A 26,181-nucleotide genomic window follows, 5' to 3' on the forward strand; every position below is an offset into this window, starting at 1 on the left:
TATAAGAAAGTGCGGGCTTAGCCCAGGGAATTCTCCTTAATGCACTGTGGTGACCTGAAGGGGAAGGAAATCCGAAAGGGAAGGGATATCTGTATGTGTGTGGCTGATTCATTTTGCTGTACAGTAGAAACTAACACAATATTGTAAAGCAACTAGATTCCAATAGAATTAAAGAAATAAAATAAATAGGCACAGTACAAAAGAGAAAAAAAAAAAGAATTAAAAAAAATCAGTGGATCACCATATACATGAATCAGTCTTGCAGTAAATCACTGCAAGAGGTGTAATCTAGAGTAACGATTCCTGGTCAGTTTTAGCACCATTAACACACTGAAAACTTTTAGAAAAAAGAAAAAAGAGAGGGCAAACCCTGCAGAGGCAAAATCTGAGGCCAAATGCAGGTGCCGCTGAGACTCAGCTGACTATGCAGGGGAGCTGGAAGGCCCTTTCAGGGCAGTTTCGAGTGTAGGTAAGTGGGTGGGCTTTGTAGCCTGGTATCAGCAAGTCACTGGCCCCCCGGAGGGGGCTAATTTTGGATGAGACGATTTCCCAGGGCCAAGAACAATTACCAGCGAGGGCTGCAGCTGTGAGCTATCAGCGGGGATATTTGCTGCAGCTGGTGAGGGCTACGTGCTCCAAAGAAGGGATTTGGGTGAAGGCTGCCTTATCCATGACAACATCCCATCAAAACTGGGATCAGACCGTATGTACAACTTCACAGCCCCCTTTTCCACTCAACGTTATTCGCTGAATTTTTCCCATTTCCTTAATTTTTAGGGAGAAAGCATTTTGAATAGCTGTCTATTTTATTATACGGAGATATTTATTTAAACATTCTCTTAGTGCTGAATGTTTAATTTTTGATAAATTTTCACTCTAGTAAATAATATTGTGATGAACATCTTTGTGTCTTTATAATGCACAAGGTAATAAAAAGAAGAATTTATATTTAAGTTGCATGCTTTTTACTGACCAGGAGAGGCCAACTTTTTTTTTTTTTTGCCTTCCTTGTGGTGCTTTTATGAGGAATAAATGAGAATATATGTGTAAAGGAGGCTATAATTTATACCTCATTTAATTCTTGTAAAGACTCCATAATGCAGAGACCATTATCATCTTCATTTTGCAGATGAGGAACCCAAGGCACAGAGAAGTTCTGAAGTTCCATAAGCTCATCTAAAGTTCCATAACTGGTGAGCATTCCAACAGAGGCACTGTATATCCAGAGATTAAGCAATACATTATACTATTCACTCAGCCTGCTTTTCTGGTGATTTTCCTAAATTTATTCCCTTGGAAGGAGAATCCTGCAATTAAAAGGTCCTGGTGGCTCAGATGGTAAAGAATCTGCCTGCAGTGCAAGATACTGGGATTCAATCCCTGGGTGAGGAAGATCCCCTGGAGAAGGGAATGGCAACCCACTCCTGTATTCTTGCCTGGATAATGCCATGGACAGAGGAGCCTGGTGGGCTACAGTCCACCAGGTTGCAAAGAGTTGGACACAATTGAGCAACCAAAACTTTCACTTTCACAGCTCATGATAAGAATTGCCAGGTTACTTTCCAGAAGCAGTGAGTTACTTTCCAACAGAGCAGAGGGTTTTATTTCACCATAGTCAGAAATGCAGAACCTAAATCCTTAATCAGAACCATGGTCAATAAACAAGTAACCTATTTCCTTGTCTTCCATAAGGCACTATGAACATTGATTGCTCTTAAGCAGCAGGTTTTCCTTTTGTTTTTAAGCAGACTCAATTATTTCAAGATCATCTATGTGTTGACTAAAATGTACCACCTATGTTTCAGAGAAGGATTATTTTGTTTGTTTGTGGAATGAACAGTTGAAAGAAGGCAGAGATAAGGCAATAGACCAGCACTTTTGTGCTACATTGAGAGCTGAATAAAGCAGTGAGTGAAAACCTTGTAGAATAAAATCCTTCAAAAACAGGGAAGGAACTTTTGATAATTGAAAGGGTTTTCAGAAATAGTTTCCTAGGGTCTTCCTTAGACTCAGTTGAATTGCCTGTTTAATAAACATGGACTACTTGTTTAGTCAGATGCTATCATGTGCTGGGAAAACTGACTTTTAATGTTGGAAGGAACTTTAGGGTCACGAGACTCCACCCCTTATTTCAAGAAGGAGGAGCTGCCACTACACCTTTTGGGGTCATTTCCCTTCTGGGTGTGGGGCTGCGGGAGCTGGGGTTCTGTTACCCTTCATTATTAGAGAGGCCCTTCAGAAATGTACCAGAAGTCACTTGTAGTTATCTTATTTTCACATTGACTTAGACCGTCCTTACCTTCAGATAGCTCAATAAATAATTTATTTCTGAATTCTGAAGGATTCCTTTGTAAAATCAAGATTTTCACTCAGTTTTGTCCTGTGGCACTGTATTGAACGTCTCCAAGTTCAGTACCTTGCCATCTCCTCTTCCACATAGGTCATTGTAAAGCTTAAAGGAGCCAAAGTATGCAAAATTCTTAATAAAATAGTTCCATGGACGAAGCACTCTTAGTCCGTGCTTATCCTCAACTACAAGACTCTACTGTATATTCACCGCATAGGGTTTTGGTGGAGATCAAATGAGGTAGTCCTTGTGGAGTAACTGACACAGCACCCAGCACAGAGCAGGTGAGTCATTTGTAGCCGTGATTACTTTAATACCTGTTGCCACGTTTAAGTCATCGTCACATTGACTGGGCTGACTAAAGGCACGGATACGAGGCACCCCATCAGCTTTCAGTCCTGTTGAATTTAAATAAAGGGTAAACTGTATATAGAGAGATAGCAACATTTAGATTTTATGGAATAATTTCAGCCTATTTATCTTCAATGTCTATAATTTTCTCAACTCTTTTACTTCTTTCCTTTCCTCAACTTTTTTTTTTTTTTTTTTTTTTTGATGTGGACCAGTTTTTACAGTCGTTATTGAATTCCTTACAATATTGCTGCTGGTTTTATGTTTTGTTTTTTTTTGGGCCCCAAGGCATGTGAGATCTTAGCTCCCCAACCAGGGGTCAAACCTGAACCCCCTTGCGTTGGAAGGTGAAGGCTTAACCACTTGATCACCAGAGAAGCCCTTTTCTCTCTTGACAATAACTGACGTGTGCTCGTCTTTGTGATTCAGTCTGAAGATAATCTGGGCCAGTGATGAGTAATTGAAGTGACTGTCACGGTCCATGTGTCCTGTTAGTTGCCGAATTGGATGGATTGGTCCTTCTGGCCTTGGGCAGCATTTAACACTGCTGACTCCTCCCTTCCCTGGACCTTAGGGACACAGCTTCCCTTGTGCTTCCTGTTTTGCTTCTTCTCAAATCCTTTAGGATCTTTTTCTTCTTTTGCCTGGCACTTGAGTTCTGAAGTTCGCCTGAATTTCATGTGCAATCACTTTTCCCCGTCACGTCCCATTTTTTTTCTGAGTGATTGTCTTTCCGCCAATAATGACTTCATCTTTATCATATTGAGTTGGACTGAAATCTGTGTCTCTGACCTAAACTGTTTAGAAGTGTCCAGTGGTTGGTTTCATACCTGTGTTTTTTTTTTTTTTTTTTTAATGTTACTAATTCAAAGAGGCATTTATTTCTTTGAAAAATAAATTTAAACAGATGAACGGTAAACCTCCTCTTGGCAAGTCAAGCTCAATGTGTAGAGAATAGAGTCCATCACAATTTCCCCAGACTAGCTCCAAATCCAACCCTAACCCTTAACCACAATGCAACTACCAGTGCAAAAATGATCAGTCCAGGCAACACAGTAGAGTGAATAAATTAAGTTTTTTGCCTTTTCTGAGTAAAATCTCTCTCGCATTTTAAATGTCACCTTGTTTACGAAGACTTTGAGTCCATCCATCATTTTCTTTTCTGTACAATCTGTGCCTTATTCTAGCAGTTACTTTATCCCCTTACTATTTTCATTTATGTTTCCTTTCTTCTAGACTAGCGGTCAAGAAACTTTTTGGGTAAAAAGCCAGAAAGTAAATATTTTAGGCTTTGTGGACCATATGGTCCCTGTTATAACTACTCAACTCTGTGGTTGTAGTGTGAAATCAGCTTTAGACAAAACATCAGCGAATGAGCGTGGCTGTGTTCCAATAAAACTTTATTTACCAAGATAGGCAGCAGGCTGGATTTGACCCACGAGCTGTGGTTTGCTGCCCACCGGTCTATACTGTAGATTCTTTTTTTTTTTCTTTTAACAATTTTTATTTTTAAGAAACATTATTTTTGGCTGCTGCAGGTCTTAGTTGTGGCATGCAGGATCTTACTTTCCAGACCAGGGTTTGAACCTGCGTCCTTTCATTGGAAGGCAGATTCTTAACCACTGAACCACCAAGGAACCCCTTGTAGATTTCTGAAGTGTTACTTTTACCTGCCAGATACTGTAAGAGGCCTGAGGATCCAAAGTCAAATAGGGTACAGTCCCTGACCTCAAAGAGACCAAATGAAAACCAAGTCTACCTGCTTTGATGGAGGTGGGGATTAGTCTCCTCAGGCTGCCATAACAAAGTACCATAAATTGGGCAACTTATTGCCTCACAGTCTCGGAGGCTGGTAGTCCAAAATCAAGGCATTGGCAGGGTTGGCTCCTTTAAGAGCTGCAAGGGAGAATCTGTTCCATGCCTCTCTCCCTGCTTCTGGTGGCAATCTTCGGCTGTCCTTGGCTTCTCGACGCATCACTTTAGCCCTCTGCCTTCATGTGACATCCTCCTCCCACCCCTTTCTTCACATAATCGTCCTTCTATGCAAGTCTGTCTCTGTGTTTAAATTTCCTTTTTTTATAAGGAAACCAGTCATATTGGATTAGAGCCCACTCTAAGGATCTCCCTTCAGCTTGATTACCTCTATAAAGAGCCCTATTTCAAACAAGGTCATACATCCCGAGGCACTGAAAGTTAGGGCTTTGGGGGAACACAGTTCAACCCACAACAAGGTAAATGTATTTGTGCTGTCCCTGAGGTGAGAGAGAGTTAATCTGCTGAACAGTGGGAGACAAGGAAAAGGAAGACACACAAACCCCCCACAACATTTGACCTGGAAGGATAACTAGTATCTTGCTAGACTGAACAAAAAGGGAAGAGAAATCCAGGTTGAGCAAATGCACAGGGGGAGGATTGTAAAGCATGTTGATTGAATAATTATCCTGGTACAGCTACAAAATGGTGAGCTTAGGGGAAGGACCTCACAATGATGCTAGAAAGATAAGCTGGGGCAAGGCCAACTGCATGCAGCCTTCAAAAGATGTTTGCATAGTGTTTGTTGAGTGAATGAATCAAGGAAGTTGACAGGAGTGGCAGTGACTCATTGGCAGCCATGAATTCATTGGTCAATGTCCAAAGTCCCCTCACTCTTCCAAGCACTCATTCGCATCTGAGTTGTTATCCTGAAGCTCTTCCTTTCACCAACACTTGCTTGGGTTCACAGTTCCCTCATAATTTTTGTGCCTCTGTGTCCACCAGAAGAGTTCAAGGACAATATAACTGGAGGTCTAACACCTAAGCAAATGTTCTCGGATGTGAATATGTCACACGCTTTCCTTTCACTAATAAAAGTGCCAACTCTTGTTGAACGTCTACTCAGCATCAAGCACTTTTCCAAGTTATCTTAGAAAGAATACACAGAAGGACTGTACAAAAAAGATCTTCACGACCCAGATAATCATGATGGTGTGATCACTCACCTAGAGCCAGACATCCTGGAATGTGAAGTCAAGTGGGCCTTAGGAAGCATCACTACGAACAAAGCTAGTGGAGGTGATGGAATTCCAGTTGAGCTATTTCAAATCCTGAAAGATGACACTGTCAAAGTGCTGCACTCAATATGCCAGCAAATTTGGAAAACTCAGCAGTGGCCACAGGACTGGAAAAGGTCAGTTTTCATTCCAATCCCAAAGAAAGGCCATGCCAAAGAATGCTCAAACTACCACAGAATTTCACTCATCTCGCACGCTAGTAAAGTGATGCTCAAAATTCTCCAAGCCAGGCTTCAGCAATACATGAGCCATGAACTTCCAGGTGTTCAAGCTGGTTTTAGAAAAGGCAGAGGAACCAGAGATCAAATTGCCAACATCTTCTGGATCATCAAAAAAGCAAGAGAGTTCCAGAAAAGCATCTATTTCTGCTTTATTGACTATGCCAATGCCTTTGACTGTGTGGATCACAATAAACTGTGGAAAATTCTGAAAGACATGGGAATCCAGACCACCCGACCTACCTCTTGAGAAACCTGTATGCAGGTCAGGAAGCAACAGTTAGAACTGGACATGAAACAACAGACTGGTTCCAAATAGGAAAAGGAGTTCGTCAAGGCTGTATATTGTCACCCTGCTTATTTAACTTATATGCAGAGTACCTCATGAGAAACACTGGGCTGGAAGAAGCACAAGCTGGAATCAAGATTGCCAGGAGAAATATCAATAACCTCAGATATGTAGATGGCACCACCCTTATGCCAGAAAGCAAAGAAGAACTAAAGAGCGTCTTGATGAAAGTGAAAGAAGAGAGTGAAAAAGTTGGCTTAAAGCTCAACATTCAGAAAACTAAGATCATTACATCTGGTCCCATCACTTCATGGCAAACAGATGGGGAAACAGTGTCAGACTTTATTTTTGGGGGCTCCAAAATCACTGCAGATGGTGATTGCAGCCATGAAATTAAAGGACGCTTACTCCTTGAAAGGAAAGTTATGAGCAACCCAGACAGCATATTAAAAAGTAGAGACATTTCTTTGCCAACAAAGGTTCATCTAGTCAAGGCTATGGTTTTTCCTGTGGTCATGTATGGATGTGAGAGTTGGACTATAAAGAAAGCTGAGCGCAGAAGAATTGATGCTTTTGAACTATGGTGTTGGAGAAGACTCTTGAGAGTGCCTTGGACTGCAAGGAGATCCAACCAGTCCATTCTAAAGGAGATCAGATCCTGGGTGTTCATTGGAAGGACTGATGTTGAAGCTGAAACTCCAATACATTGGCCACCTCATGCGAAGAGCTGACTCATTGGAAAAGACCCTGATGCTGGGAAAGATTGAGGGCAGGAGGATAAGGGGATGACAGAGGATGAGATGGTTGGATGGCATCACCGACTCAATGGACATGGGTTTGGGTGAACTCCAGGGGTTGGTGATGGACAGGGAGGCCTGGCGTGCTGCAGTTAATGGGGTTGCAAAGAGTTGGACACAACCGAGCGACTGAACTGAAGTTATCTTATATATTAACTCACTTAAGTCTGCATTTTATCTCCATGAGATGCTATCATTTAAGATATGAAGTCATTGAGGCCCAGAGGGATGAACTGGCACAATGTGGTCCAGCTGGTAAGTCACTGGCCCTAACCATGAGTCCACACTGCCTCCCTTTCCCGTCGTTTTCCCATCCTCTCTGCTGTGCTTGTCTCTCCATGGTCCATCTTGGATACATTAACCTGTTACTGTTTGTCTCCACCCACTAACAGTTAATATTTGACATCCTGATTCTTCTTTGATTCCCGATTCCTCTTCTCCTCCCATTGGTTGTGGTTGTGTTGTGTTAGTTGCTCAGTTGTGTCTGACTCTTTGCAACCCCATGGGCTGTAGCCCACCAGGCTCCTCTGTCCATGGGATTTCCTAGCCAAGAATACTGGAGCAGGTTGCCATTCCCTTCTCCACGGGGTCTTACCGACCCAGGAATCGAACCCAGGTTTCTTGTATTGTAGACTGATTCTCTACCATCTATCAGGGAAGCCCCTTCTCCTCCCGTATTTTATGCTTTTCCTCTTGCCTTGGTCTCTCTTTCACTCTTGCTACATTGGTTTACTGGCTTTCCTACTTTGGGTATCAGCCATAGATTATTATTTTAAAGGACTCTTTTTTCTCCCTCAGTGGTAACCAAATGCTTACCAGCTGTATATAAAAATGTAGCCCCTGCAGATCTGATAGCTAACCTACTCCCTGTTTAGGAGGGGCCGTAGGAGTGGCTGGAAGGATACAGCAGGTTTACATGTTCAAGTATAAAAATACGAAATGTTGTTGAGGCCATGTAAATTCCATTAAAGAGGATTATAGTGATGCTGAGGGTAACAAACTTTGAGGACAGCACCGTATCTTGCACTGGTAGCATAATTTTCTGGATTACTCTTATTCTGACATTATCTACATCTGACCCTACCAGCACATTGTTCAGTAGTGAAGCTTGAGCATGTTTTCCTAAATTTACCCTTTCTGATTCTATCCCAGGAATAACTTTAGAGAGAGCTTGCAGCTGATCCTCCAACAGTGGCTGGCTAGAATAAAGGCCGTGAACTTTGTTCTGAGGCAAGCTTTGGAATTTTAGGCAAGTCAGTCTTGAGAGGAGTTCTGGGATGACGGTGGGCGGGAGGAGGAGTGGACAATGGGGCCATTTTCAACATCATTACACTGGATGAAGTAAGACTTTTCCTATAAAGCGTCCTTGACATGCCCTAGCACTCTTTTCTGGTAACTTTCTTGGATAGAAAATAAACAGAGGACTTTTGGCTCCTGACCGCCACAGCACCTACAGAAAGCAGCTTTTTAGAACTTGCGAGCTAGCAGCTTATGTGTGTCTGAGTGTGCGTGTTTGGCAGGAATTTTCTGGAGAGGCATGAAGCCCTACTTTAATTCCCATGGATGCTGCTTGTTCCTCAGAATGGAAAATGTTCTATTTTTGGCCACAAGAATATTTTTGAGGAAAAAAAAATTAAACAAAGCATGGTAACAAGTTCATGTGTGTAGTCTTTCGAGTTTGAAGATGTTTAATGCATTTTGACGGGGGTGAGGGGTGGGGGAAGAGCCGCTTCTTGGAGGCACTGGTCTCTGAGTGATATGAGGAACTATTCAATTTGGATTCCTGAGTCCGGATGGGAGGGTTCTGGGTAGCAGACTGGCTGCACAAGTGGGTCCTGGTTGAAGCTGTGAAGGCTACGGCTTGGCCTTTGCTTTTAGGCAGGCTGGCTGGTGCGGAGAAAAATGCCTCTTGTACCTGAAAAAGGAAAATACTGAAGAAAAAAAAAAAAGGTGTTCTCCTCCCATCATAAATCTATCTTGGATCATAAGGTAACACTCCCCCCAAAATGAGGCAGTCCTGTTGGCACACCTGCCTTAGTGATACGGTTGGCCCTGAGCCTTTTGGGTAAAGGACATCCAGGGGCAGGTTTCCAGCAGGGTCTGATCTCAAGGCAAATCTGAGGGGGCCAGCTCCATGGCAAACCAAATCTTTTTTGGCCCTTCCACCAGCAGATACCTGGTGGAAAAGGAAATAGCTTTTTGCTGCCATGACCTCTTTGGCTGCTGTTTAATATCCTTGATATGAAAAGTGAGACAGCGAACCAGCACGTCATCCATTAGCACATTGTAAGGAGGCTTGAAGGCTGTGTCTTCCCAGTAGCCCAGCCAGCACAGCCTAGGGGCCAATAGAAGGATCTTGAAAGAGAAGGTGCCATTTTGCAGAAGTGGTTGGAGTGCCTGGCAAGAGTGATCACAGAATTTGTAAAATCCTGGTTTACCCTGGGAATGGATCTGTGCCTTTTGGCTCCCATTAAGAAAGACAGGCTTGTTGAGAGGGAGCTCTGTAATCTGATACCCTGAAGCAAACGTGGGGTGGGGGAGTTTTGGGAGGCAGGCTGGGATTTTCTCTCCCCATCCTGCTGTTGAAATATTCTTGAATTCCAATTGGTTCTTTCATCTGCTTTAAGCCTAGCCTTTAGGTACAGATGCAGCCGTGTTTCTGGGTAACATTTAATTCTTGGTAGGAAGTGCTGTTCCCTTCCCAAGAAGAGATTTGAAACCTACTGGAGCTAAGAAATGAAGTGCTGGTGAGAAGACGTATTATTACAAGTTCCCGAAGCAAAGCATTTCTGGGGAGTGCCGTTCATGAAAGCAGCTCTGAGTCGATGCAACCCGTTGTGAGCTTGGGAGTTTTTCTTCTTGGATACAGTCTTGAAATACGTGCTCAATATTGAGGAACTTGCATTGTGCTGGTTCAGAAATGTATGCAGGCGGTGTGGGGCAGGCACTCTTTCTTGGAGCCAGCTGGATTTCTCATGCCTTTAGGCTCGTTTATTCTGCATATAAATACTGAGCACCTAGTACCTGCCAGGCACGAGGGCAAACACAAAAGACTCAGTCTCTCTGATGTAGTATGTATGCTCTGGTGGGGGAGACAGAGAAGATACATAAACATAGTCATATCCTGGGATGTGCTGTGAAAATAAAGAACAGGACATTGGGAAAGAACGATGGGAGATATACTTTAGAAAGGGTGGGCAGCGGTGACGTTTCTGGAAGGGTGACATAAAGTTAACATCAAAAGAAGAAGCCAGTAATGGGGAGAAAGGAAGATGGGGATGAGATTTTCCAGCAGGAGAAATGGCAAGTGCGAAGGTCCTGGGGTGAGAAAGCTAAGTATGTCTGAAGAGGCAAATAACATCTGAGATGAGTGAGCACAAAGCGAGTGAGGATGAGAAAGGCCTAAGATGAATCTGCAGGGTTAGCCATTGGATCACATAATACCTTTAGGTCAAGAAAAGGAGTGTAAAATTTATTCTGAGTGTTGGAAAGCCACTGGGAAGCATGAAGCAGGGGTATGACTGGATCTTTCTGAGTTTTTTTTTTTTTTTAATATATTTATTTATTTATTTGGATACACCTGATCTTAGTTGCAGCATGTGTGATCTAGTTTCATGACCAGGGATTGAACCTGGGCCCCCTGATCTGGAAGTGTGGAGTGTTAGCCACTGGACTGCCAGGAAAGTCACCTCTCTTATAGTTTTGAAAGAGCACCAGCTGCTGTGTGGAGACTGGATGAGGATACAGGCAAGAGTCAAAAATGGGAGTTTCCAGAAGTTTCAGGGCGTTCCTAGCAGAGCCAGGTTCTTCCACTCCCAGCTCCACTTGCACAGCCCCCTTGCAACTTGTCCTGTTGACCTTTTTGTTTTACGCTGTCAGTCTGGTTTACACCCTGGGTTCAAAAATTATTTTCAAAAAGGTAAAATTTTGACTCTTGGGAAACATAAGAGGAACATAAGTCAAAGATTGTATTTAACTCATTGATTAATGAGGGGACCAGTAAGATACTATGGCCTGCTCAAAAACTGTCCAAGAAGCAAGGATACTTACAGGTGATTTAATAAAGAAATGTTAGGAGTAGTTTATTAAGTTAGATATAAACTGGTTAATGCTCCACAAGTCATTAATCTCCTGGGATTATCCACTGGACAGAAATTATTTGCATCTCCACCAGACAAAAATCTGTAAGATAACAAGTAACTTCACAAAGTCAGGGACCTTTAGTCAACAGCAAATCTTGAGATGAACTGAGCTTATTCTCCTAGAAAAGGGGCTTGGAAAAGACGTGCCACCATCCTTTTTGGGGATCTTATTTCTATTTTTATGACACTATTTCTTGGAGCAGTGATCACTAGGCCTTTATTAAGATGTTTACAGAAAACCTGGGAGAGAGAGCAAAATGAGTAACGTATGAGTCAATTAAATGCAACCTACCTCTCCCAGAATGAGCTGGAATTTAGCCATTTGTCAGATGTATATGGAGCTCTGACCATGGGTACGTAGAACCCTGTGTGGAGCTGTGGGAACACAGAGCTTCACACAAAACAATTCCTGCCCTGTGGACCTCACAGTCTAGACAGGGGGACAGACACATAAATGGATACATTCCAATCCATTGCAATTAGAGCCAAGTAGGGACCTGGGGATTGTGTGGGCGCCAGAGAAGGGAGCAGCACCCTCACCCTGGGAGAGTCACGGGGACTTCCCAGAGAAGGTGCATTTGAGCTGTGTCTCGATGGATGGGAAAGAGTTGCCAGGTTGAGAAGTGGTGGGAACAGAGAAAGCCATTCAGGCAGGATGTCAACTATCCACTTGAGAAATGCACATAAAGAGATGCGCCACTTGGCAGACTTAAACATTTCTCCTCCATTCTCACTGCTTGTGGCAGAATTCTAAGATTCTGTGGGGTGGGGTAGAAAAGGGAAGAAGAAGTGGAGTCTCTTGGGCAAGCTTGCAAAATTTTCTTTAAATATTAGGTCAATTTCTCTATAAAAACCCTATTTAAAACTTTTGGAAAGACTTTGAAGTCCCAGAGAAGCAGGAAGTTAATTAGAGTGGCTTTGATATCTTAGGGTATGTTTTAACAGCTGCTTAAGACAGTTTAAACAATAAGAACTTATGTGGTTTGGGATGCATCTCTGATAGTCAGCTCTGGCCAGAGTGAAATATCACAGCATCTGAGAGCAAGAGCAGTTGGCTTTAATTTTAGAATGAGTTCAAGCCAAAAAGTTCTCTAAAACCCAAGAGAGGAACTTCTAAAGAGGAAGACTGTTCTTAGAGAACGTGTTGGGGGTAAAGGATGAATTGACTAGGGGACAAATGATCTTAACTTGGTTCTTGGAGAAGCACAGGGATTGTCCATTCCTGAATACTTCTCTTAAGGTGGATTTAACCAAGGCTATTTGTTGGCACCTGCCATTTGTAAAGGGGTCTCAATGGGGTGGATTAGCATCTCTAAGGAACACTTGAAAAACACAAAGGGAGTCCAAGTCATTTAAATTTTCTGGGGATTGTCACTGTGCTTCAATTAACACTTCATTTGTTCCCCTGTGGACACCTTCAGACTTCTTAATTATTTCCTTTCACCCTGACCCAGATTGGATCTTCTCCATGTTGAGGAGTACTAGGACAGGCAATTGAGGAGCTGCCTGTGGATCAGATTTCCAGAGATTCTGGGAAGGCCTGCTCAGGAGGCCCTACGTGGGCAGCATGCCAACTTGCTGCTGTAGCTGCTGGTGATGATGGGGCTGGTGGTGCTGCTGCTGCTGGTGGTTGTAATGTGATATTAGCTAACATTTGGAGAATAGCACTTATATGATAGGCACCCCACTGAGCATTTTACACCCATCCTCCCATGGTAGGCATTTCACTCCCATTTTACAGATGAAGAAACTGAGTCTCAGAGGCTTCAGTAATTTGCCCATTCATCCGTCCACTCATGCTCTAAGTCTTTGGCTTTCATCAAGGTCCCCACCTCTTAGCAATTTGTACAACAGTGTATTGCATCTCTTTCCCCATATGCAAAAATTGACCAAAAGACATAGAAGTGGTTATAGAGAGCTACTTTTGGTAATGGGCCAACAGCCGCCTGGCCGATGACTGTATCATCCCAGTCAAAAGACAAATTTATCTTCCAAAAATATTGCCTTGGACATGCTATCCCAATCTTCCAAGGGCTTCCCACTCTCCACAGAATAAATACCAAATTTTTCTGCCTGGGTGATACATGCCAGGCCACTCTGCATCTCACTCTTGGGCAGGAGGGTTTGCGTCCTCGCTTGCTACTGCGGTCGGGGATTGTCTGTGAAGAATGTTGTTTCTTTAAAAAAGTGCCCCTGCTACATCTTTTCTAAAGGAATGCTTGGATTCATTAACAAAATGAAATGAAAAGAAGATTGCAGGAGCTGGCATGTTGACAGCACATACACTCAGACTGAATGGTGTGAGAAAATATTGGCATGGATCCTCACATAGAGATAACCTGATGGGTTTTATATGTTCATTTTTGGTGTAGCATCCGCGTGAAGTACTTCGAAACGGTTAGCTCTGTGAGTGAGGTGCGTTTGTAAAGGAGGAAATTTGACAAAATGTCTGTGCACAGACAATAGCTTTCTGCAATAGTGAACTTTTCTTGATAAACTGTTTTCCTCAAACTGCTTAAATTTTTTTGCAATATGTACATATTTTCATGTCTATATGTATATATGTATACATATATATACATGCATTTTTTTACCTCTATATACAAATTCACAAGTGAGTGGGTGGGCTGCCCAAATCCCCTGGAGGGAAAGGTACAAATGGTGCCTAAAGAAAGTTTAGATAGCAAACATGAAGGGAGTAGTCTCTTTTCTTAAATAACAGGTATTCTCCATGCACAGGAGAGGGCATGACAAGGGGTTGTCGTGAACACGTATACCACCAATAAGAGGGAGGTACAAAAACAAGGGAGAAGAGGAGAATATCAGCTTCTCTTTTGTCCTGTACTCATTTGATTGTTCTCCAGGAGCCTTTTGTGCTCACTATCTGTGGGATGGCCTTTGGGATCTCCACCTTTGAATTTACAGCTCCTTCTCTCCTTCTTTGTGCCATCTATTGGGATAGATTTTTCTCTAGATCAGCTGCTCAAATTTGGGTGGAAATTTTTGTCTGAGTTTCACATGTTGTCTTGGGAAAATAAAGCTTGTTCATTGCTTTGGATTTAGGTTTCTTTATTTTTTTTTTTAATCAGTTGTTGAAGTGCCACCAATAATCTGGATGAATGTTAAAGACAGTATGTCCTCACTCCATCAAAAGCAGACTGAACTCTGTGCAGAGCAGTGAGCACTATGGAGTCCACAGCTGATCCCCAGTCTCTTGCTTGAGAGCTCAAGCCAACCTGACTTGTTAGCTATCAGCTAGGGGGATGGTGGGAGAAGGCAATGGCACCCCACTCCAGTACTCTTGCTGGAAAAACCCCTAGACAGAGGAGCCTGGTAGTCTGCAGTCCATGGGGTCACTAAGAGTCAGACATGACTGAATGACTTCACTTTGACTTTTCACTTTCATGCATTGGAGACGGAAATGGCAACCCACTCCAGTATTCTTGCCTAGAGAATCCCAGGGATGGGGGAGCCTGGTGGGCTGCTCTCTATGGGTTGCACAGAGTCGGACACAACTGAAGCGACTTAGCACAGCAGCAGCAGCAGTGGGATGATGTGGGTAGGGGGCTGCCTCTGCTGCTTCCAGGAGCTGAAAAGAATAGACTCCTGAGCACAAAAAAGGTTATTCTATCTTTCCCACTTCAACCATCTTGTTTAAGAATTCTAATGTTTCCGAATTTTCAATAGATATTAATCTTCAAGATTCAGGGATGAGAAACTAGAGCTCCCAGGAATTCTTAGGAATTCCCCAAATCCTAAGTTAGTCTTAAAATACTTGAACATTTTTCATATTCTTTGTTGTTTTTGTTTAGTCACTAAGTTATGTCTGACTCTTTTGCGACCCATGGACTGCAGCATGCCAGGATCCTCTGTCCGTGGAATTTCCCAGGCAAGAATACTGGAGTGGGTTGCCATTCCCTTCTGCAGAGGATATTCCTGACCCAGGGGCTGAACCCACATCTCCTGCATAGCACACAGATTCTTTACCTCTGAGCCACCTGGAAGCCCTTCATATTTTTTACTTCCTATCATAGATATCTAGGAAAATGTATTTAATAAATAAGAAGCATAACGTTTAGCCATATTTTCAAGGAACTATAGCCTATAGCAAATATTCAAATGCTTGAAAGTGCTGGCAGATATTATTGGGCTCAGTTCAGTTCAATTGCTCAGTCATGTCCAACTCTTTGCAACCCCATGCATTAAAGCACATCAGGCTTCCCTGTCCAGCACTAACTCCCAGAGTTTGCTCAAACTCATGTCCATTGAGTCAGTGATACCATCCAACCATCTCATCCTGTGTCATCCCGTTCTCCATCTGCCTTTACTCTTTCCCAGCATTAGGGTCTTTTCCAATGAGTTGGTTCTTCGCATCAAGTGGCCAAAGTATTGGAATTTCAGCTTCAGCATCAGTCCTTCCAATGAATATTCAGAATTGATTTCCTTTAGGATGGACTGGTTTGATCTCTGTGCTGTCCAAGGGACTCTCAAGGATCTTCTCCAACACCACGGTTCAAAAGCATCAATTCTTTGGCACTCAGGTTCCTTTATCATCCAGCTTTCACATCCATACATGACTACTGGAAAAACCATAGCTTTGACTAGATGGACCTTTGTTAGCAAAGTGATATTTCTGCTTTTTAATACTCTGTCTAGGTTGGTCATAGCTTTTCTTCCAAGGAGCAAGCATCTTTTAATTTCATGGCTGCAGTCAGAATCTGCAGTGGTTTAGAGACCAAGAAAATAAAGCAAGATGACAGAGAAGCAGGACATTCACTCACCTTTTCCTGCGAGAACTCCAGAATTGCAACTCGTTGCTGAACACCCATCAACAGGAGAATGTTGGATCCCACCAAAAAAAGATATACAATGTCTAAAAGCGAAGGAGAAGCCCCAACAAGACGGTAGGAGGGGCAAAATCATGTTTAGAATCAAACCCCGTACCCGCCAGAGATGCTCGGAGGGCTCAAACAAAACCTTGTGCGCACCAGGACCCAGAAGCCCCACAGAGGCTGAGCCAGACCTGCCTTTGAGTGTTTGAGTGTCTCCTGTGGAGGCACGCGTCAGCAGTGGCCTGCCATGGGGACAGGGCTCTGGCTGAAGCAGACCTGAGACACATAGTGTGTGGCAGAAGCCCTCTTGGAGGAGGTCATCATTAGCCACACCATAAAGCTGCCGAGCACATGACCCACAAACTGCAGAACAATTATTGGATAGTATTTGAATAATGTATGGGCTTCCCAGGTGGCCCAGTGGTAAAGAATCTGCCTGTGATGCAGGAGACACAAAAGAGTTTGATCCCTGGGTCAGGAAGATTCCCATGGAGGAGGGCATGGCAACCCCCTCCAGTGTTCTTGCCTAGAGAATCCCCTGGACAGAGGAGCCTGGCAGGCTACAGTCCATGGGGTCACCAAGAGTTGGACATGACTGAAGCGACTAAGCACGCACACATGTTTGAATAATGTCATTGGGATCTCCCAGCAAGTTTAATAATACAACAGAATTTCATGTTGAAACTGCGTATTTAAGGACTTATTTTACTTGAGAAACTTTTTATTCTTTGGCATACTAATAGAATTTTAATACCATATATATGCATATAAGTTTATTAGTATTATTGCCCACCCCTCCACCAAAGTAACTCACCATTGACAGCTAACAGGACCTTGAACACACACTTATAACAGGGCAAAGCTTAATAGCTACAAAGAAAGACCAACTGGCTGAATTGGGACAGTCTCCCTCCAATATGAAACTGCTCCCTCCAGTTTCCTAAAATGTTAGCCCTAACCTTTGGCTGCACATGTCAGCTGTTCTGCTCAGGCTTTCCATTTGATGTCAGTGGATTCCCTCAAATCATTAATGTCTCTTAGAAAATGAACTTATGATTACCAGGGGCGAGGGTAGAGGGAAAGATATAGAGTTTGAGATGGACATGTACACACTTGTCTATCATGTACATGCTATCAATCATTGTTAGATAACTAACAATGACCTACGGATATACCTACCTGTATATTACAGAGAACTCTGCTCAATATTATGAGATGGGACAGGAGTTTGGTGGAGAACGGATACATTTGTATGTATGGCTGAGTCCCTTTGTTGTTCTGAAACTATTACAACATTGTTAATCGGCTATACTCCAAAAAAAAAAAAAAAAAAAGCCAGTAAGGCCTCTTACTTCATTGCGAGGTTTTAGTTTTCTCAATCTAATTATAACATTTTCTCAATTTCTTGATCAACTTTTTTTGGGGTTTGGAATTCAGAAAAAACAGCAATTTCTAAACATATGCTGGGAAGGAATTCCTTCATAGAAACACTGAAGATTTCCAATGTTAGTTTCTCTCTTCTGTCTGCTTCCTTTTTATATGTCCAGTCTTGGAAAGGATCACTGTTTCTGGAAGTAATCTAGGACATCACCATCCTTCAAAATGGGGACCAAAGAACTGTCAGTTCTAAAAATCTCCAGGGGTTGATCTTGGATACCCACCACTGCCATTACTCAGTGGTGTTCATGGGGTCTTCCTGCAGCAAAAATGTTAAAGCTGAACCACAACAGGCAGGGGAAATTCATAACTGGAATGGGTTGGTGTATAACATCCATGTGGGTCTTTGATGCAAATGGCTGTATTCAGGCCATGTTGAAAAACCTTGATGTTGGTTAACTCATTTTCTCATGGGGTATGGAATAAAGATATGGTGAAGAGTAAGAGCGTCAGATCACCTGAGATGAAATCCTGGCGCCAACTCGTGAGAGACTGAGCAAGTTGCCTAACTTCTCTAGACTTTAGTTTCCTGTCTGTATCAACCTCACAGATCTTTGGGTGTATAAAGATTTAATGAGATAATCCTTACAGTGGGTGTAAGGATGAAATGAGACAATGCATGTTACAATGCCCTGGCACATGCTAACTATGAACTCAGAAGAACCTGTTGTTATACTTTTTTTTTTTTTTTTTTTCAGAAAAGAGTACATGGGGTTACTGAGAGTGCATCTTACCAGCACTTTCATTTATTATTCAGAGGTCTAGGTGCCTGCAGCAAGGTAACAGGCAGGGCTGGTTATAGTTCAGAGCCCCATGGTCTGTCTTGGCTCTGTACATTTCTCCAACGGTGTTGCTATGCTCAGGTTGAAGTCCTCAAACCAAGTCCAAAAAAGGGTGTCAGGAAAGGATCTTATGCTTGATAACTTTTCATCTTTACACATTAGCAGGTGTCCCCAACCTCTGGGCCATGGACTGGTACCTCCTGTCAGATCAGAGGAGGCATTAGATTAGAAATAAAGTACACAATAAGTGCAATGTGCTTGAATCATCCTGAAACCATCCCCTCCTACCCCAGCCTATGGAAAAATTGTCTCTCACAAAACCGGTCCCTGGTGCTAAAATGCTTTGGGACTGCTGCAGTATAGGACTTCAGGGTGCAGTGTTGGGCTTAAGCATCGTTATGAAGGCAACAGCAGGGGATGGGCTGATGAAGTAAAATCCTGGGCAACCTTGAAGCCAACTACAGAGCAGTGCAGACCCACACACTCAGGGCAGATCACTGGGGTCTTCTGCTTATGCTGTTCCTGTACATTTTAGGCTGTTGGTATGGGTTTTATAAGAGAAAGGGCCACTTGGGAAGAGTTTGTCTTTCTGAATTTATCTTAAAAGATACAGGCCTCTCAGATATGGTCACATAATCTGACATCAGAGCCCTGCGAGTAGCTTTGTTACAGGGCAGTCAGTAAACAGTTTGCACTGGAGTATAGTAGAAGGTTCTAAGTTAACAGTGTTAATATAGAGATTTAGCATTTTTCAGTTTAAAAAGCACTTCATTTACTGCCTGAGTTACTTATTATCTCTCAGGTTCTGTTTCCTTTGTAATAAAACAGGGATAATAATTGTACCCACCTCATGAGGTTATTTTGAGGATTATATAAAATACCTTAAAAGCTCTCAACACAGATCCTGGAACACAGTAAACAGTCAAGGAATATTAGCTCTTTAAAATTATTACAGTTGAGTCAAGGAGGTATATGAATGCTCCTTGATGTACTCAAATGTTGCATTCTTGAATGGAATTTTATTAAAAAAATATGGTTAAGCAGGAAGTGAGATATCCCTTGGGGACAAAGTTTTCTATTGTCCTGGCCTATGTTCATTCATACATCATGGTGTCCTGGATGTGAGCAGCAGGAGGGGAGACTGAACGAGAAGATGGGAGGATCAGAAGGACCCTCTGTGCAGGATGTAGGTGAGTGGGCCCTAGGTGGTGGGACTCCTCCCAGCAGCCCCAGAAGCTGCCAGTTGGGTGATCTTCTTTTCCCAACAGTTCTTTAACTTATTCCAACCTGTTTAACTTATTCCAGTCCTGATTTAGTTAAGGTTTTCAGAAGAGACACTTGAGTAGTTGTTTACAAGTAAGGTTTTTAAACAGAGCCCAATTCATCACCTGCAGTGCCTTGTTAGCAGTTTTGCAAAGACACAGTTTATCAGCAGTTGATCAAATAAATCCCAGTGAGGAGATTTCAGGGGATGCAAACATTGACTTTCTCAAGGGCAAGATGGAGCATTCTTCTTCAAGGATGTTCTGACCAGATTCTGGAAGAGATGGAGAGTCCCTAAAGACCTCATTTTCTGATCCATTAGCTTTTAAAATGAAATAAAAAAGGATGTGACACTGGAAGCTTCCAGAGCCTTTTTCTCAGATTACATCATGGATACTGCTGAGCTGTTCCCACCACTCTTGAAGAACATGCAATCAACACTCTCTGGCTGTAAACAACTCTGAGGATGTCTTCACAGATCACAATGGACCCGCACCCCCAGAGAAAGGGGTGGATTCCCAGCACCCATGTATATGGTGTAGAGCTTTCTTGGTGGCTCAGACAGTAAAGAATCTGCCTGCAATCCAGGAGACCTGGATTTGATCCCTCAGTCAGGAAGATCCCCTGGAGAAGGGAATGGCAATCCACTCCAGTATTCTTGCCTGGAGAATCCAGTGGACAGAAGAGTCTAGTGGGCTACAGTCCGTGGAATTGCAAAGAGTTGGACACGACAAGCAACTAACACACACACACAAACCCACACATACACACATGTATATTGTGTGACCTCCCCCTTCCTGGAATGATTTCCTTTCTTTCTTTTTGGCTGTGCAGGATGTGCAATCTTAGTTCCCCTACAAGGGATTGAACCCATGCTCCTGCAGTGGCAGTGTGAAGTCTTAACCACCTGACCGCCAGGAAAGCCCCTCTCGAATGATTTCTGATTTGGTGCTTGCATAATAATAGTAAAGATCACCAAAATAGTAGCTGCTATTTTGAGTGCCTTCTCTGTGTCAGGCACATCACTAGATACTTAACATTATTTCCTTTAAACCTCAAAACCAGTTAGGTCTAATATCTCTAGTTCACAGAGGAGAATAGCAGCTTGGAGAAGATTATTCACTTGCTGCTAAAAATTGATGTAATTGAGATTGCAACCTTGGGCTGTTTGACTCCAAGGCCTTTCCTTTTAACTGCTCAACAGCGGCTTAAATGGATGTGGCCACAGCATCAACTTGTTTTCGGGAATGGGAACTACATATAGGTGTGTAGGCCAGGTGACCCCCTTCTTGACACCAGCCATGCCCTGATAGCTTATGCTGATTATAAATCTCTCTTGGTTCTCTAAGACAGATATTACGCCCTTGTTTTTGCCTCCTGTATGCAGCACTGGCAGCTCTTGCCTTGAGTTTATGATAGATGCTTTTGGTTGGCTTTATAACCTTGTCATTACTGGTTAAGAATTGACCCTAGAATCAGGTTGAAACCACTTGCCTACTACATTCTAGGTCCATGACCCTAGGAAATGGCTTAATTTCTCTCAGCTCTTGCTTCTATAACGTGGGGACAGTAATGACATCTAATTCATAAGACTATCCTGAAAATGAAATGAGACACAGTGCTTTGGAGTCCAAATGGTTCATAGACTTATGGTTGCCAAAGGAAAGAGGGGTGGGGGATAGATTGAGAGTTTGGGATTAGCAGATGCAAACTGTTATATATAGAATGCATAAACAACAAGGTCCTATTGCATAGCACAGGAAACTATATTCAATATCCCGTGACAAACAATAATGGAAAAGAATATGAAAAAGAATGTATTTATATGCATAGTTGAATCACTTTGCTATACAGCAGAAATTAACACAACATTGTAAATCAACTAGACTTTAATAAAATAAATTTAAAAACCTTTATCAAATAAAAAATGAAGAAAGCAAATGGCTCACATTAGCTACTTGGTAGAATTATTCAAACTTAGGAGCATTTACTGAGTATTAATTATAACAAAATGCTACAAGGTTACATATGGCCCATTACAATGTCTCATTCCCTGACTTTGGTTTGATTTTTAAATAAATATTTATTTAATGTTTACCATATGCACAGGCTGTACTGAGGGTCATGGACACAGAGAGGAATAAAAGATTGCTGCGGCTGCCTTCAGGAAATGGGTGGTGTGGTGGGGCAAGCGGACTGTAAACAGATACCTGCAACTTCATGTGCTGAGAATACAGGATTCACTAGGAGCCTAGCAGAGAGGAGTGTGTATTAACCTGGCTCTACAGGAAAAGCAAGAATTAGTTACATGCAGAGAGAACATGTAAAAAGACAGAAAGGTGGGAAATGACAATATGAGTGATTTTTGCTATTAGAATAAATATTTTAGGCTAGGAAATGAGGCTAGAGACCAATGTGAAGGAATGGACTTTATATTCTGTAGGTCACGGAGAAGCCATTTAATGGGGAAATTGCAGTATGGAGGGTGGGTTTAAGAGGAATAGGAAAGAGGTCAGGGTTGGAGCAAGGGAATTAGGAGGCTATTAAGAGACAAATGGCTCAGATTAAAGCAGTAGGATGGAAGAGAAGGGAGGAATTAAAGACATATTCAGGAGGTAAGATTGCAGGACCCACAATCGGATGGTGATGGAGGGTGGGAGGGAAAAGGGTCTTGGATAATTGCCCTTCGCTGTGGTAAATCCCAAGTGAATGCACCCCCTCTGCTGGGAGTTCTCATTTTAGAGGATAATTCTTATCCCATGGTTTCAGAAGGATCAATTAGACAATTGTATATGCTTCTGATGTCTAGAAGAGAAACTACCTGAGGAATTGAAAAGCCGGTTCTAAACAATCAACTTAAAAAAGTCAGTAGAGAGATAGTAGCACTTCTGGCCTCTGCCCGTCAGTCCCTCAGTCTGTAAAAGCAGGGTTTGCTTTATTGGATTGATCTGAGGATTAAATGAGTCAAAGTTTTAATATCAGTGGCTACCATTAAGCCAGCACTCAAACTCTGAGTTGTGGTTAATATTGTTGTTGTGCAGTGATTCCTTTAATAACACAGCCTCGTGAATCTCACTACCTATGTTCAAACCCAAGTTCTGTGCAAAATTGATAAAAGAATTACTTAACGTCATTAAGTCTCAGTTTCTATTGTGGGGGCAATAATAGACAATAAAAAAGTGCCTACCTCATAGGCCTGTGTGCAAATTGAACAATGATCTGTATCCTTGATATATAACATGGGTCCTGGCATATAGAAAGAAGTCAGGAAATATATGTAAGCTACTGTTATATTTCTTGGTATGTGTTAGGCATTTTTGTGTAAGTGCTATAATTTCATTTTCCATGTATCCAATACAATCGGTAGGTGACATGATCCCTATCTTATAGATGAGGTGATTGACACATGGGGAGGTTAAATACTTTGTCCAAATTCATTTACTGCTGTAGCTGAGCTGGTATACGCTATTCCTTGAGGAAGGAAGTTCCTTGAGGCCCATAGCAAAAGGAGTTTTCAGTTGCACCCAGTTCACGCCTGTATTGATTTCTACCAGAAGGGAATTAGAATCACCATGAAAAGTTAGAGCTGGAAGTAACTTATCTAGAAAAGTGAATTGTAACCTTGTATTAGTCCCCCCTCTCTCATGTTAAAAGTAAAACAAAATAAACAATGTGTGCTTAGTCAATCAGTTGTGCCTGACTCTTTTCAACCCCACAGACTATAGCCTGCCAGGCTCCTCTGTCCATGGGGATTATCCAGGCAACAAGACTGGAGTGAGTTGCCATGCTCTCCTCCAGGGTATCTTCCCAACCCAGGGATCAAACCCAGGTCTCCCGCATTGCAAGCAGACTCTTTACCGTCTGAGCTACCAGGGAAGCCTGATACAATAGCAACAAAAATCCAATATATAAAACGTACTCCAAAATCCAAATATGAGAACTAGATAATTGTGGATTTCTGCTGCTGGAAGGAGAAGTAGAGGAGCTCAAATCTTTGTCCCCACCTTTTCTAAAGAGCTCCACAAAACTCCAAGAAACACACTTTGAAAACCACTGAGTAGCTAATGTGAGAGTCAGAAAACTTTGATTGATGAAGAAACCAAAGATATGGGATAAAGTGACTTTTCAATGTCAGGCACCAGGACTCACTGAATCCAAAGTTAGCAGTTCCTTCTGTGATTGTTTCAGCTGCAACACCCCCAGACCCAATCCAAAGTCACAGCAACAAATCTCTCAGAGAAATCAAAGACAAGAAAAGCCCACAAGCTTGGCATTACCCCACGGCTGGCATACAAATTGCCTCTTACCCTTTTAACCAACTTAATGTTTTAGAATTATTGTTTTCTGATTATGAAAGCAATACACATTTATTACAGAAAATTTGGAAAGCACAGAAAATTATAAAAGTGAAATGAAGCATTAATATAGGCTTTCACCAACAAAGAAGTTATGAGGAGACTCTATTATGGCTCTGCAGAGTATACTGGGGGAGGGAACAGTGGCTGGGGGTGGGGCATGCAAGTTAAATATTATTTATACATTACTAAATTTTTAATAAATTACTAAATTTCTAACTGATTCAGTTTGGATGTAGGGGAAGCATGAAAGGAGAATAAAGACAATTTTAATTATTTTGTTTTCCTGAACAGCTATTTAAATGGAAAACTAGGTGAAGAATAGAATTTAATTGAGGGTGATATTCATCAGTATGTGTGTGTGAGAGAGAGAGAGCTGGAATCCAAGACTTCAGTTTTGATATGTTAAACTCGAGATATTGGTAAAACATCAATGTGGTTCTATTAAGCAAATAGTTGATTGTACAACCCAGTTGTTCAAAGAAGAGTCTGGGATAGAGATAGAAATCTGGCAGTTGGCAGTATAGAGATAGTACTTAAAGTCATGTAAGCGGCTGAGATTTCCCAGAGCAGGAAAGTATAAAGATGGAACAGAAAAGGCCCATAGCTACACCCAGAGCATTTCAGCATTGAGAGGTAAGGAAGGCAAGACTTGCTGTAAAATGACTGAGAAGGCATGGTCAGTGGGAAGAACCAGGAGGGCAAAGCAGTGTCCACAAAGTGGGCTTGCAGGGCCCATCTCCCTTCTGCAAGGCACACTGGTGTCCTGTACCGCCCATCTGGCACTTTATACATTTTGCATTGGGATGCTGCTTCTCTTTGTGTGTGTAGGCTGCCTTCCTCTGTGATGAGATGAGATCTATGGTCTCCAGGGACTGAAGTCATGTCTGCCTCTGGAATTCCCCATACCAGACCTGGCTCTTGACCTTAAGGGGATGCTCCAAAATGCTGTGCCCACTGGAGTCAGGAAGAAAAATGAGGGGGTTGAGAGAAAGGAATCTAGTCTGAAAAAATGAAAATTTAGAAAGTTTGCTCAATCTTTCATTGAAAGTCTCCTTGAGCAGCAGAATGAGATTCATTATCTGACCACAGGGAAGTTTTTTAAAGAGTACCATCAGAGCACAGGTTGGTTGTCAGTCCAGGACCTTGGAAAAGCCAGACAGGTTAAAGCAAAGACAGTGTAGAATCCAAGAATTCCACTGAAGCAGGGTTCAGATGGGGCGGGTAGCTTTGACTAGAAACAACAAAGTCTTTTATTGGAAGCTGAGTGAGAAAGGACAGCATGTTCTTAGAGCTGGGATGAGCTCATGGTGGATGCTGGGGTAAAACAAAGAGGAAGGAACCATGAAACGCTGGCTACACGCTGACCCACAGTGGTGGCACTGGTTGAGCTTCAAGATTTCCTACAGTGGCGTTTGGCATGAAGTACTGATGTCCTGCTTTACTAGAAGCCTAGGGTGTGGGAGGGGCTTCCCAGGTGGTACTAGTGGTAAGGAACCTGCCTGCCAATGCAGGAGACTTAAGAGACACAAGTTTTATCCCTGGGTCAGGAAGATCCCCTGGAGGAGGGCATGGCAACCTACTCCAGTATTCTTGCTTGGAGAATCCCATGGACAGAGGAGTCTGGCGGACTATGGTCCATAGGGTTGCAAAGAGTTGTACATGACTGAAGCAACTTAGCAGCAGCAGCAGCAGGGTGTCGGAGAGGTGTAGCCCTGAGCTAGAAGGCCGTACTCCTGGTCATTCATTCATTCCTTCATATTTGATATGCTATTACTATATGCCAAGTCCTAGAGGTACAGTAGTACAAAGACAAAAACATACCTAATTTCATGAAACTCATATTCCAGTGGGGATGGTTTGTGTGTTTGTGAAAACACTAGAAACAATTAACAAGATAGTTTCATATTGTGATAAGCACTATGAAGGAAATCAGGAAATCAGGACATGAAGGAAATCAGACACGTTGACATGCTAGAGTTACCAGTATGGTCCCTGGATTGCCAGCATGTCACCGACAACCTCATTAAAATGCAGAAGCCCAGGAAGCACCCCAGACCTACTGTATCTGAATCTGCATCTTAATAAGACCTCTCTCCTCAATCTTTCTAGGATTTCTACACATGTTAATATTTGAGAAGCAGTGTGCTAGTATGTTTGCAAATGATTCTTTAGGTTGGGTGGTTTTGGAAGACTTCTCTGTGGGGGTGACATTGGACCTGAGACCTAGGTAAAGAGAAGCCTAGGAAAAGAGAATGCTCTATGGACAGAGCATTCCAGGCAGTGGGAAAGGAAAGTTCAAGGACCTCGATGGTAAT

General features: G+C 42.5%; 1 long non-coding RNA gene across 1 annotated transcript in view; it reads left to right on the top strand.

Annotated features, from left to right (window-relative positions):
- Positions 1-1,129: 1,129 nt before the first annotated feature.
- Positions 1,130-26,181, top strand: part of LOC123331376 — a 74,073-nt gene continuing 49,021 nt past the window's right edge. The window contains exon 1 of the long non-coding RNA XR_006547974.1: positions 1,130-1,193. This is a non-coding gene — a long non-coding RNA (uncharacterized LOC123331376). The remainder of the gene's footprint in view (positions 1,194-26,181) is intronic.

Source organism: Bubalus bubalis, chromosome 23, assembly GCF_019923935.1.
Source record: "Bubalus bubalis isolate 160015118507 breed Murrah chromosome 23, NDDB_SH_1, whole genome shotgun sequence".
Lineage (NCBI taxonomy): Eukaryota > Metazoa > Chordata > Mammalia > Artiodactyla > Bovidae > Bubalus > Bubalus bubalis.